This window comes from Heterocephalus glaber, unplaced genomic scaffold (genome assembly GCF_053883595.1).
Source record: "Heterocephalus glaber isolate CG9 unplaced genomic scaffold, H.glaber_assembly_v1.0 deba00001773, whole genome shotgun sequence".
Taxonomy (NCBI): Eukaryota; Metazoa; Chordata; class Mammalia; order Rodentia; family Bathyergidae; genus Heterocephalus; species Heterocephalus glaber.
This window is the reverse complement of record NW_028258463.1, coordinates 3,888,677-3,900,102: the sequence shown is the minus strand read 5'-3', so window position 1 is coordinate 3,900,102 and position 11,426 is coordinate 3,888,677. Positions and strand designations below refer to the sequence as shown.

General features: G+C 39.3%; 1 pseudogene; it reads right to left on the bottom strand.

Annotated features, from left to right (window-relative positions):
• Positions 1 to 765: 765 nt before the first annotated feature.
• On the bottom strand, positions 766 to 1,965 carry LOC101698686 (TBC1 domain family member 20 pseudogene; annotated as a pseudogene).
• Positions 1,966 to 11,426: the final 9,461 nt, after the last annotated feature.

Here is an 11,426-nt window from a genome sequence, read left to right as displayed (position 1 = left end):
CACTTTGGAAGTGCGGGGCTGTTTACAAACAGCAACTCTGGCAAATGTGAAATGTTAAAAGAGCTGAGTAGAAAATAAACTTCAGGAGCTTAGAAGCTTATCCTGATGAGGACCATTCTTACATATTAAGTGTATATGATTCTAAAAATATTAATAAGTGTCTTCTGTAAATAACATCTCTTGTACAAGAGAATGGGGGTGGGGCACAGAAGGCAGAGAAACCAGTCTAGGAATATTCCTTCCTGCTGTGCTGGAAATGCCCACCTGATTTCTAGGCTGAAGCTAGGTAGGATTTATCCAGTAATCTAGTTCATGTCTGATTTCTGACATGATTTCTAATAGAGATGCCATTGAGAAGGCCCATTTGGGTCCCAGGCTGGAATCCTCTGCCCTCTTGGTTTCATTCTGAGGCCTGACTTCTTTAGCAGTGGCCCCTTCCTTCCTGTGGGCACCCGCTTCCTGTGGAGAAGCCTAGGCCCAGAGGCTCTCAAGCAGCTGGGAGCTAAAGAACCCACATCTTACAACAGGCTGGGAGGTGACAGAACAGAGCTCTGGTGCGCCGAGTGCTGTGCCCAGGCCCTGGGCCCTGCAGTGTCAGCCAGCTCTGCTACTGCCCCCAAGCCAAGGCCAACACAGGCAGGAAAGGGTGGCAAAGACAGAACACCCTTAGATGAAACCTTCTCAATCAAGGAAATTCCTCCCTCTCAGTCCTTCCATGGAAGGGCAAGGCCTGACTGTGAGCAGAAGTGGCCACTGTGGCTGAATTCAGGGGAACAGCTGCAGCTGGAACTTTGGGGCCCACTCCAGGGCACTCTTCACCATTGCCAATGCAGCTGCTCCAAGTGCCACCATCAGCCCCATCACTGCCAATTTCAAAAAGCGCTTGGTCCTTGGTTTGTTCAGGACATCCTTTGTTCCAGCCTCTGGGCGCAGAAGTCACAGAAACTGCTGCTGAAGCACCATGTCCGGCCTCTGCTGGGCTGATGCTGGCTCAGAGTCTTTGAAGGTAGAGGCTGCTGTTCTCTCAGCCTGTTGCTGGGCAGCTGCCTCTCATGTGAGCTCAGAAGGGGGAAACTGAACAAAGAGGTCCCCTGCCCTGCTGATCAGTGTCTCATAGGGCAAGTCCTGAGGGATGTGGGACAACAGGTTGTAGACCGAGGCCATGTCACAGCCACAGTCCAGGACTTCCTGCTCACGGTATAACACAATCACAGCTGCAAAGTAAATGGGTCTCAGTGGGTGACAGGCCAGAAAGAAGTCATATAACCACCATGTGCCTGAAGTCAGACAGGACATGCCCAAACCAGGTGATGAGCCAGCTGAGGGCAAGGATGGTCCCCACTTCACTCTGCATGAAGTCATGGAGTTCTGTATTCACCTGGTCACTGATGGGCATCAGGTAGTTTAATATGTGCTTGGTGTTGTCCATTGTGGAATCCATGAAATCCCTGAGGGTAGATAATTTTTCTATCAGGGATGTTACCAGCTTCTCTCTTATCACTGGCAGAAATGTGACCACAATGTCATGGTAGCCCTGGTAGTAGTGCACCTGAGGGTTCCACTCCAAGATGAGGAGGATGATGTCGAGGAGCTCTCCCTGGAGCCCTTCCCTCTGTTTATTGGGCATGCCAGGGGGAAGTGCCCTAGGGACCGCCTGATGTCCAGCAGCACTTGTTGGTAGTCCTTGATCACCTGCTGTAGGTCCTTTGCTGGTGCAGGTGGTGGGTCCCTGGTGTTGACATTGAGGAGCTTGGGCCACACTTTTTGTCTGATCCCATCGGTCAGGAGTCTTCCTTCACTGATAGCCACTCATCTGAGGGCAGTCACATCAGTGGGATCGCTGCTCAGAGCCTGGTAGAGCTCTGCCACTTTCTTTTTCCTTTTGGTGTTAAAGTCTGGCTTCTGGGTGCTACCGTCCCAGCGGCTGGAGGTAGGGCCATCATTCTGCTCACGCCGGAGGGCCATATCCGGGGGCCCCGGCCCCTGCCCAAGCCCAGGCTGGTGGCCCAGCCATCAGGAGACATGGCTCTGGCCACGGGTCTTGGCACCCGCTCTGTAGAGGAACGCTAGGCTCTGAGGGCCCCTAAGCCTTGTTGTTTTAAACATAAATGTTCTGACTTTATCCCTGTATATTATATTTTGAATTCTTTTAAAATATTTTTTTAGAACAAAGTGTCTCTAGTTAGAAATGTTTTACTCAAAAAATATGCTACTACAATATATGATCAATTTAACAAAAATATAATGTGGATTATTACACAATTATGCCACCCCACTCATAAGTTTCCCCATTCTTAAGTACTGGTTTTAAAAATCAGGTTATTACTCATATTTGTATCCCAGATTATAAGAGTCATATCTAGATGTAAACACTGTACTTCTGGAAAAGGACATATAACATACTCGGGGAGGGAAAACGTCAAATCTTTGTTTTTGAAACTTTCATGGCTTTTCTGTAAAAACAGAATGATCTTCTTTAAGAGCCCCATTGTAAGTATTCAATTGAAGCAAAAACCAGGCAGGAAAATAGCAGTTTATTTATTAGAGAAAAGCAAGATAATGTCTGTAGTGTCTCTTGCTATTATTAGCATTAGGCCATATAAACAAATCCATTAAGGTATCAGGTAAGTCATGGCTATTAACTATTTACAGCAAAAGATTTTCTTTCTTTTTTTCTTTCTTTTTTAAAAAATACTGATTGTTACTAGATTATTAGTTGAGTGGTGTTCATGTACATTATTATCTTTAGGATATCTTAATATGATGAACACATAAAGCCTCAATCATTTTAAGACATTATTTAAAACTCATTTTTTAACTCTTTGACCTATAGTTGTGACAAAAGTCTCGCTTTCTAGATACTTATTATCCCTCTAGAATAGTTACTGTGAAACTTATTTAAGGGTCAGATGTCTTATTTTCCTACTTTTACTTGCTCTTCAGACCTTTTTTCATCTCCTACCTTCAAAACATGTAAAACTTTGCTATCATTTGTGTTTGTCCTGACCAATTCTTTGCTCAGGACAGAAAGAGCCTAGAAACTACCTCTAGAAGCAGACTCCAGCATCCAAAACCCAATAATAAAAAAACAAGGCAAATTTCTGTGTTAAATTCAAGTGGCCTCCACCCCGTACTCCAAAAAAGCTTAAATGATGCAGAAATAAGAGTAAGGTCCAGTGTCAGAAAGGGACTCACCAAGGGTCTAAACCTGAGGACCAATCAAATTTTAGAGCTCATTTTTCTGTTGTACTAAATAGTGGTAGAAAGCAAATGTTGCCAAAATAAAAAGAAAATGTCCCTGATAAAATTAATTTCAGCAGCTGCATGGGACCATCCCAGTCTTTCTTCTTCATCCAGGGTCAGCTGAGAGTGGGTAGTACCTAAAGGTGTGCATTTTCCTGGACACACCTTATCAAATTAGTTACCAAAGTTTTAGGCAAAAGTTTAAGCTCCAGGGCATTCAACAGACCAGGCTCGGCCATGCATCCCATAAACCATTTAATCAGATGAGCACTGGTGAAGGGTGGAAAGGAGCTTTAATTGACAGGGCCATGGGCCATGCTGGGACGCACAGAGAGATTCAAGGTCAGTCTGTCTTTGGGCTGACAGAGGCTACAGAGATGAGATAGACAAGGATCAGTGTTTTGAGTTGGAGCTGAAGAAGGTGCCAGTCATAGAAGTTCCTGAGAAGGCATGCATGCATCATGGACTGAGTCTGCTGACTCAAGTCAGCTGAATCGCACTGGTGAAACCTTCAATGAAGGTTTGACCTTCATTGAGCCCAAGTGAAAACCATGAGGAGGAACACAAGAGTTCTGTATTAACTTTGGGATCTGCACTTTCTGAGGGAGGAAAGTTACAAATCACCAGAACAGGGGAGGGGTTCCTGCCTGAGAAATGGAAGCATAAAAATAGCACAGAGCAGACAGCAGCTAGAGAAAAGCACAAGAAAATCTGAGAAATTTGGATACTTTGCCCAACCAAAGATCTGTTTCTAATACAGGAGATTTTAAGAAAAGAACCAATGCCTCTCCAAACCAACAAATGGGACAGATCAACAACATAGCAGGACAGTCTGCATTTCCCAGTTAGTAGAAGTCCTGACAGATTCTGTGGCATCCCAAGGAAAGGTAACGTGGAGGGGCCAGGGGAAGGAAGAAAAAGGATTAGAAGACCAACTGTAGGGCCCATGTTCTGGCTGGGGACTCACCCATCCGCTGTTTCATCTCAGCCAATTACAGGGTCCTCGTGAATCCTAGAGAAGGCTGCAGCTGTGCCAAAGTCTGTCGCCATCTACCTTGAGTCCTTGCTTTTAGAAAATATGGAAATTAAAATTGGAGCGCAACTCGACAGTAAAAGCCCTACTTAGAAAATTAGAGGGAAGATAGGAAAAGGCTCCAGCTTAGGTAGCTGGAGGGGGGACTTGCTGATAGAAGGATTCATACTGGCCCTTTTGCGTGGCTGTCATTCTTGGAACATTTCAATGTTAAGCACACATTCCTACAATATATACATTATACATTCAGTGAGTTAGAATGTAAAACTCAAGTAACTTAGTATATTTCTGCTACAAACTATAGTTTGCTTATTCCAAAGCCTAAATTCTGGAGCACAATCTTATATGCCGACTTCCAATATTTTAACAGAAGTCACTCTCACGTATTTAAATCTTGTTACTCCTCCCAAGTGGAGTTCTAAAGCTAGGTCCTCATTTACTTCCTGTGCCTGATGTTGTGTTCATTGCACAGAGAATTCCAATATAGTTGCCAATACTGCATAGCAATCATTGTCCTCAAATTTACTGCGGATGAATCTTAATGCTAACTCAAATATTGTATTGCCTTTATTATTTGTTTGTGTTTTTCATTGATTTTTCCTGCAGTGGCAAAAGCTAGGATACTGGTTAACTCTCCCTAGGTTACTATTTAAAGTTGTAGTTTTATCTATTTTGTTACTCCCTGGTTTGGACACACATTGATTTTAAGCAAGTTCACAGCTTCTTCTAATTCTTCTACTTTACCATACTTGATGCTTAGTATAACAATATTGATTTCCTAACCAAACATTTTAACTTCACTATGTGAATATATTGAACAATGGTCTTTGGAACATATGTTTCTATTATTTCCTTCAGATGGCAGACAATGGAAAATCAGTACAAACACTGGGTTACCATTAGTAATTCATTTATCTGATGCACCTGATACTCAATTGAAGCAAGCAGCAACCTTGCACATCCTGTGGCATCTCAAGGTAGCTAAAGTCTGAACAGAAAAGCAGTAATGTATAATTCTAGAGCCTTTCAGGTTAGAGTACAGTGTCTTTCTAAGGCAAACTCCATCCCTCGGGATGAAAGCCAAAGTGCCTGCAACACACGTGTAAATGAGGCTTTGCTATAACCTGATTCCTGCTAGAATGTTTCCCAGGAGACTTGCAAGTAAGAATTTCACCAATAAAAATATGACACCAGAACAAGATCTGGCAAGAAGTAACAGGGCATGTCGTCCTTCCCCAAAGACACATTGAATGGACTAGCTCTTTTAATTACTTATTTCCACTGTCAGTCGTTGACAACATATTTTTAAAAACTATCTTTCCCTTAAATTACTTAATACAGTCAGTTCTATGTATCCTTGGGTCTTCCATGTGTGGATTCAACCAGTCATACATCAAAATATTAGCAAAAATATTACATATTTTTGTTTTGTTTTATTTTGTGAGACAGGGTCTTGCTATGCAGTTCAGGCTGGCCTGAACTCAAGGCATTCCTCCTGCCTCAGCCTCCCAAGTGCTAGGATTACAGGTGTGCACCACCATGCTCAGCCTTACATATTTAACTGAACATGTGCATAACTGTTTTCTTATTATTCCCTGGACAATATGGCATAATAACTAATGACCTACAGTTATATTGGATTAGGTAGTATTGTTAATGTAAAGATGGTTTAAAACACAGAGAATTTTGTGAATAGATCATATGCAGAAATTGTGTTTTTTCTGTAAAGAATTTAAGCATTTTCAGATTATGGTAATTGCAGGGCTCCTGAAACCACTGCCCCAAGGGTACCAAGGGACAATTGTATTCTGAAAATACAGCATTTTAGCATTTTCTCTGTCTGACAGCTCACAAAATCTATGTTGTAGAAACCTTGAATAGCATCAATTTTTATATTTTTAAATATATGTTAAAGTTATACATCTCATAAATAACATAAATAAGCTTTCAGTACACAATCCATTGCTGACCTCCACAAAATAATAACCTGTACAACAGTGATGCCTACTTCATGAACTTAATTCTTTCTGCAATTCTGGTCAGTGGTTAGGTTCATTGTCGACTTTATGGGGAAATTTGATTCAGTTCTCATCCAATTCAGTTCATAGCCAGAATCACGGAAAGAATTAAATTTATGAACTGAGTTACCACTGTATGGAAATTCAGCTATGTGTGGATACATGGAAGCTGAATTGCACCCTGTCAAACATTGTGTGGTGAAGCTATATCCTGAATATTTTAGAATGTAGCTGCATTGAATAGGACCTTTAAAGTGAAAGTGAATCTTTTATGTTGGCCCTAATCAAGGCTTACTCATGTCCTTATAAGAAAAGGAGATTAGAACACACAGGGAATCATCAGTATTCCTAGCTCATGAGGGAAGACCATCTGTGGACATAGCAGGAGTCTGTGAGCTAACAGCCAGTTGGCAATAAAATCAATCCAGGTATAAATACAGATTGGTCTTCATATCACTTCTTTTATACAGGCCAGCGTGAGATAGCCAAACTTCCCTTGATATTCCACCCTTCATTTCAATTTTATTTTTGGAATCTCTTTTCTCCCCTCAAGGATGCTTTGGGTGATTTTTATTTCAGTAGAGTATAATTGCATAATAAACATTTCAGGGGAAAAGTAAACAGGCCTAGAGGTAGCTCCACATTCAAGACAAGAAAATCATTAGACATTTTTAACCTATTTTCTACAAGAAGAGAATATATGATGATTTGGCAATTTCAGAGTCAACATTTTGATGAATTCCCTTAGAGAAAATACCGAGTACTTTGTAAACACAAAGGCAAGACTCTCCATCCTGTTAACGTAGTTTTACTGAATGGTGAAGATTTCTCAGTTATTATTTTTAGGCTCTAGTGCTGCTTGTTTTAAAGGCCATATGACAGTGACTTGGAGGAAGAAGGAAGGAAGGAGGGAAGGAAGGAGGGAAGGAAGGAGGAAAGGAAGGAAGGAAGGAAGGAAGGAAGGGGGAGAGGAGGGGAGGGGAGGGAGAGGCAGACCTTGAAATTGGGCTACCTGACTTCTGATCTTGACTGTACATTTAACCAGCTCGACACACTTTCTGGGCTTTATCCACACATTTTCACATAGATATATATATACATATGGATCTTTTCACACTATCTCAAAACTGTCTATCCTAATAAGTTACAATGTATTGAAAAACTGCTTTTAACACTTGGGGAAGATGCTTAAATCTGAACAGAAGAAAAGCCAAGCACAATACCTCAATACCTCCAGGCTCCAAAGCCGCTTTCAAAGGTTTGAGTTCTCAAGTAGAATGAAAGTTACTTGCTACTCTCCTTGGCAGCCCTCTTGCCTATTTTGCCAACTGTTCATTTGTTGGAACAGTTCACTGCCTAGTCTTTCCCTCCGAAACAGTAATAATTCACTATACATCTGACCTCTTTTCCCCAGTTTCCTTTGTCTCTTGAATTTCACAGTTACCTCAGCATGTAGGACGGTACCTGACATATAGTAAGCACCCAATAGAAGCTTCGGAGTTGGATGGAGTTTCATTGTGAAGGAAAACTTACTTTCTCTTGCATGAATTCAAGAATACCCTAGATGATATTGGTCATTGAGGAAAATAAGAATAAATAAGAAGTGAAATAGTTTTGCTAAAAAGCCAAGTGCATTTGGCTAAATGAGTCAAGAGAGAACTTGGAATAAAAATATTCATAGCTAAACATAATTTCACTTTTGGACACAACTCAGTGCATCACAACAATGATAGTGGCATTTAATGGTTAAAGAAATATTTTTAAAATAAACACATAATTTAAAAATATTTGCTAAGACAAGAAAATATTGAGTATCAAATCTTGTTTTTTACTTGACTTTCATCAAAACATTTAAAATAATTTTAATGCCCCTTTTAGTAATCTATGAACAAAATGAATTTCCTAACAGATCAATTTTTACAGAACACTAATATTGAACCCTAATGTGTAAGTTACAGACTTGATTATAGCATTCTATGTTTGCATGACTGTTGTACAAATAATTGGTCTGATAACTGAAAGCTCAAAGGAAAAGTATTCAATTTATCACAACCAAGTAGAATGTACCAGGCCTAAAAGTTTATCCTACTAAACTCTCTTCCTAGTAATTTCAGCAAAACTGTCAGTCACTGTGAATTATTCTGTAGGTAATGTTGGAAAGAGCAAGATATTTTCAAAGGTAGAAAGGAGGAATATGCAGGTGTACTCTGGAGGGAAGGGTTAAGAGCACATCTATTCTCCAGTTGACTGATCCAACACAGGAAGGGCAAATGACCTGGCAGACCATGTGGAGTATCAGTTTTGGAAAACTCTATACATTGAAAAATACCTAGCAAGTTATTTTGGAGAAATATGATTGGTATTAAAAAAAATCTGCTAACCCAGAAAAATCTCTCCACAAATGTAGAAGAAAAAGAGAACAGTTTTACTACTAAGTATGAAAGCTGAAAGTGATACACATAATCAATCCACTGAGAGATTGCAAAGACAGAAAAAAAAATCACCGTTTTATATAGCCAAGGAAATGTAACTCATTACATACACATTTTCAAGATGAGTACTAGCTAGTACTCAAGTAAAAGGAATTGACAGCACCGTTTGACACATAGGGTTTATCCTAGATTCACCTGGTAATTGGAGTGATCATTTGTATTAGCTAGTTGGCTGCATTCACAAGAAAAACAAACATTTCAAATGTTTGTGACAGGGAGAGTACCAAGGCACCCACTGAAGTTAGGCTGTAGTCCTTTCATTGTAACTGGAAGGGCACCATCTCCCTTGATGTTTATATTTCAAAGAGATGTCTCCTAGGTACTTGAGACTTTTCTAGGTCATAAAGGCCTTACTAATTTTCAAAAAGATTTATATACATTTCAAAGAGATGAGAAAGGACTGTTTATAATTACACATTTTCTGAAATAAATGCTCTAAGACAAAGTAGGGGAATGGAATCTTTTCCTTTATGTGCAGTGTAGAGAATTAAGCCTCTTATTCTTAATTTGTACTTATCCTTACAGTCATTACCATGATTTTGATAGTAAACTGCAATAGATGAAATGAAATGAATTCACAGGCAAACTATAAACACTGAAATGTCTCTACAAATAAATTTTTCAGTGATTATCAGCTATTAGTATGTTTATGAGTGATTCATGCTGTAACTGCAAAACATGCATGTCTTATTGGCATAAATATGCCATCTATAGAAAGGATAAATCAAAAGACAGCAGCTTAGGTTGACAGTGATGAAGAAAAACTAATAATATTCATTTAATAGCAATGATAGCACAAACTTACAAGTCTGATACTGAATAGTAAAAGTACTACAGAAAAGTAGAGAAATTCCAATTATCTGTGGGAGTCTTGCAAAATTATCTAGCACTTGGAAAAGCCAGATTTCTTAGAACACAGAATGAGAATTTTCATGGAACTTTAATAATGCCCTGGATTTATATGAGTAACAATTGATATCATGTCTTAATAACTCAGTAGCTTTTTCATAAGTAGCTCTTGACTATCCCTAAAAGTCTTGTCTATGAAACTGCATTAATTATATCTCTAATGAAGCTAATATGTGTGTCTACACACATGTACACATATTCACGTGGAACCAGTCTAACATGGCTTGGTGGGATCCCCACATGTCTGGAAATAACAAACTCAGAGTACTGACAGGCTTCTCAATTTCAAATCTCTTCAATCCGCAGGTTCTAATTCAGTTCCTTCAAAGAATCTGTAAATATTGCGTGCCTTTGGAGAGTTAAATAAAAAAATTACCAAGGAAAAGCTACCAATGATGACAAGAGAGTTTAAGAAACCCTGCCTGAGAATAATTTAAAAAGCACATCACGTTGTAATAGTATGAAATCAACCTTAGCGATCACCTGTCACCACAGGAATGAGTGAAGAAAAGGTGGTGTATATAAAAACTGATATTCAGCAATGAAAAGCAATGAAATACTATTTAGCAATGAAAACTGAATGAAATCCTGTCATTTGGGGGAACCTGGGAGGACCTGGAGATGGTAATCTTAAGTGAAGTAAGTCAAATACAGAGCAACAACTACCTGGTTTCAGTCAGGTAGGATCACAAATGCTGAGCTCATACTAGATGCTAGGTGGGCAGAGGAGAAGGAGCAACTTGGAGAGACTGGTTCACAGCTAGAGAGGAAGAATCAATTTTAGTGTACTGTTACACAAAAGGGTGACTGTAGTTAACAAGACTGTATAATCATGGTATCTAGAAGAGAGGATTTTGGATGTCCTCATCACAGAGAAATTATAAACGTCGGACATGATAGATAAATGAAATATCCCAAGCTGATCATTAAACAATGTATACATGTACAGAAAAATCTCACTGTGCTCCATAAATATATCATTAGTACCATCAATTAAAAATTAATTTCTGAAAAGCAAATCACATACAAATGCAAGTTGCTGTACAACAAGTTGTGGTTGTCCTTATCTTTGGTTAAAATATACTTGTAGAGGGGCCAGGGATTTAGCTCAGTGGTTTCTCCACCTGCTGCGCAAGTGCAAGGACCCGAGTTCAATCCCCTGTACCAAAAAATATATATATATATACTTGTAGAAAGTTTAGTGTATCCATGTAAACAACCTCAAGATTAGGAAATACAGTATTACTAGCATGTGAAGAGCTGCCTTCTATCTTCCCTCCTCTGACATTATGTATTTTTCACTGTTGAGTTGGACCAACTTTGTTAATTGCATTATTCAGATAGTCTATTGTTCTATCAGTTATGAAGAAAAGTGTGTTAATAGTTCTCATTTTACTTACTCCTTCTGAAACCCCAATTGCATGCTTGTTAGCTCATTTGTGAGTATTCTACATGTCCTTCATTCTTTGTTATTTTATTCTCTCTCTCTTTCTCTCTTTCATTATGAATTGTGCCCATTTTTCTTTTTTCTCAGGGTGGTGAATCTTTCTTTGAGTTCACTATCCCTGTGTTTTATCCTTGTCTAAGCTGTTGTTACAGATACATTGGTTTCTTAGCATCAAATATCCCACGCATTTTAGTTTCTAAATTACTCATTAGATACTTTTCCTAATAATTCTATCTTTTGTGATAAGATTCTCTATTGTTTTATCTACTTTCTTCTGTACATTT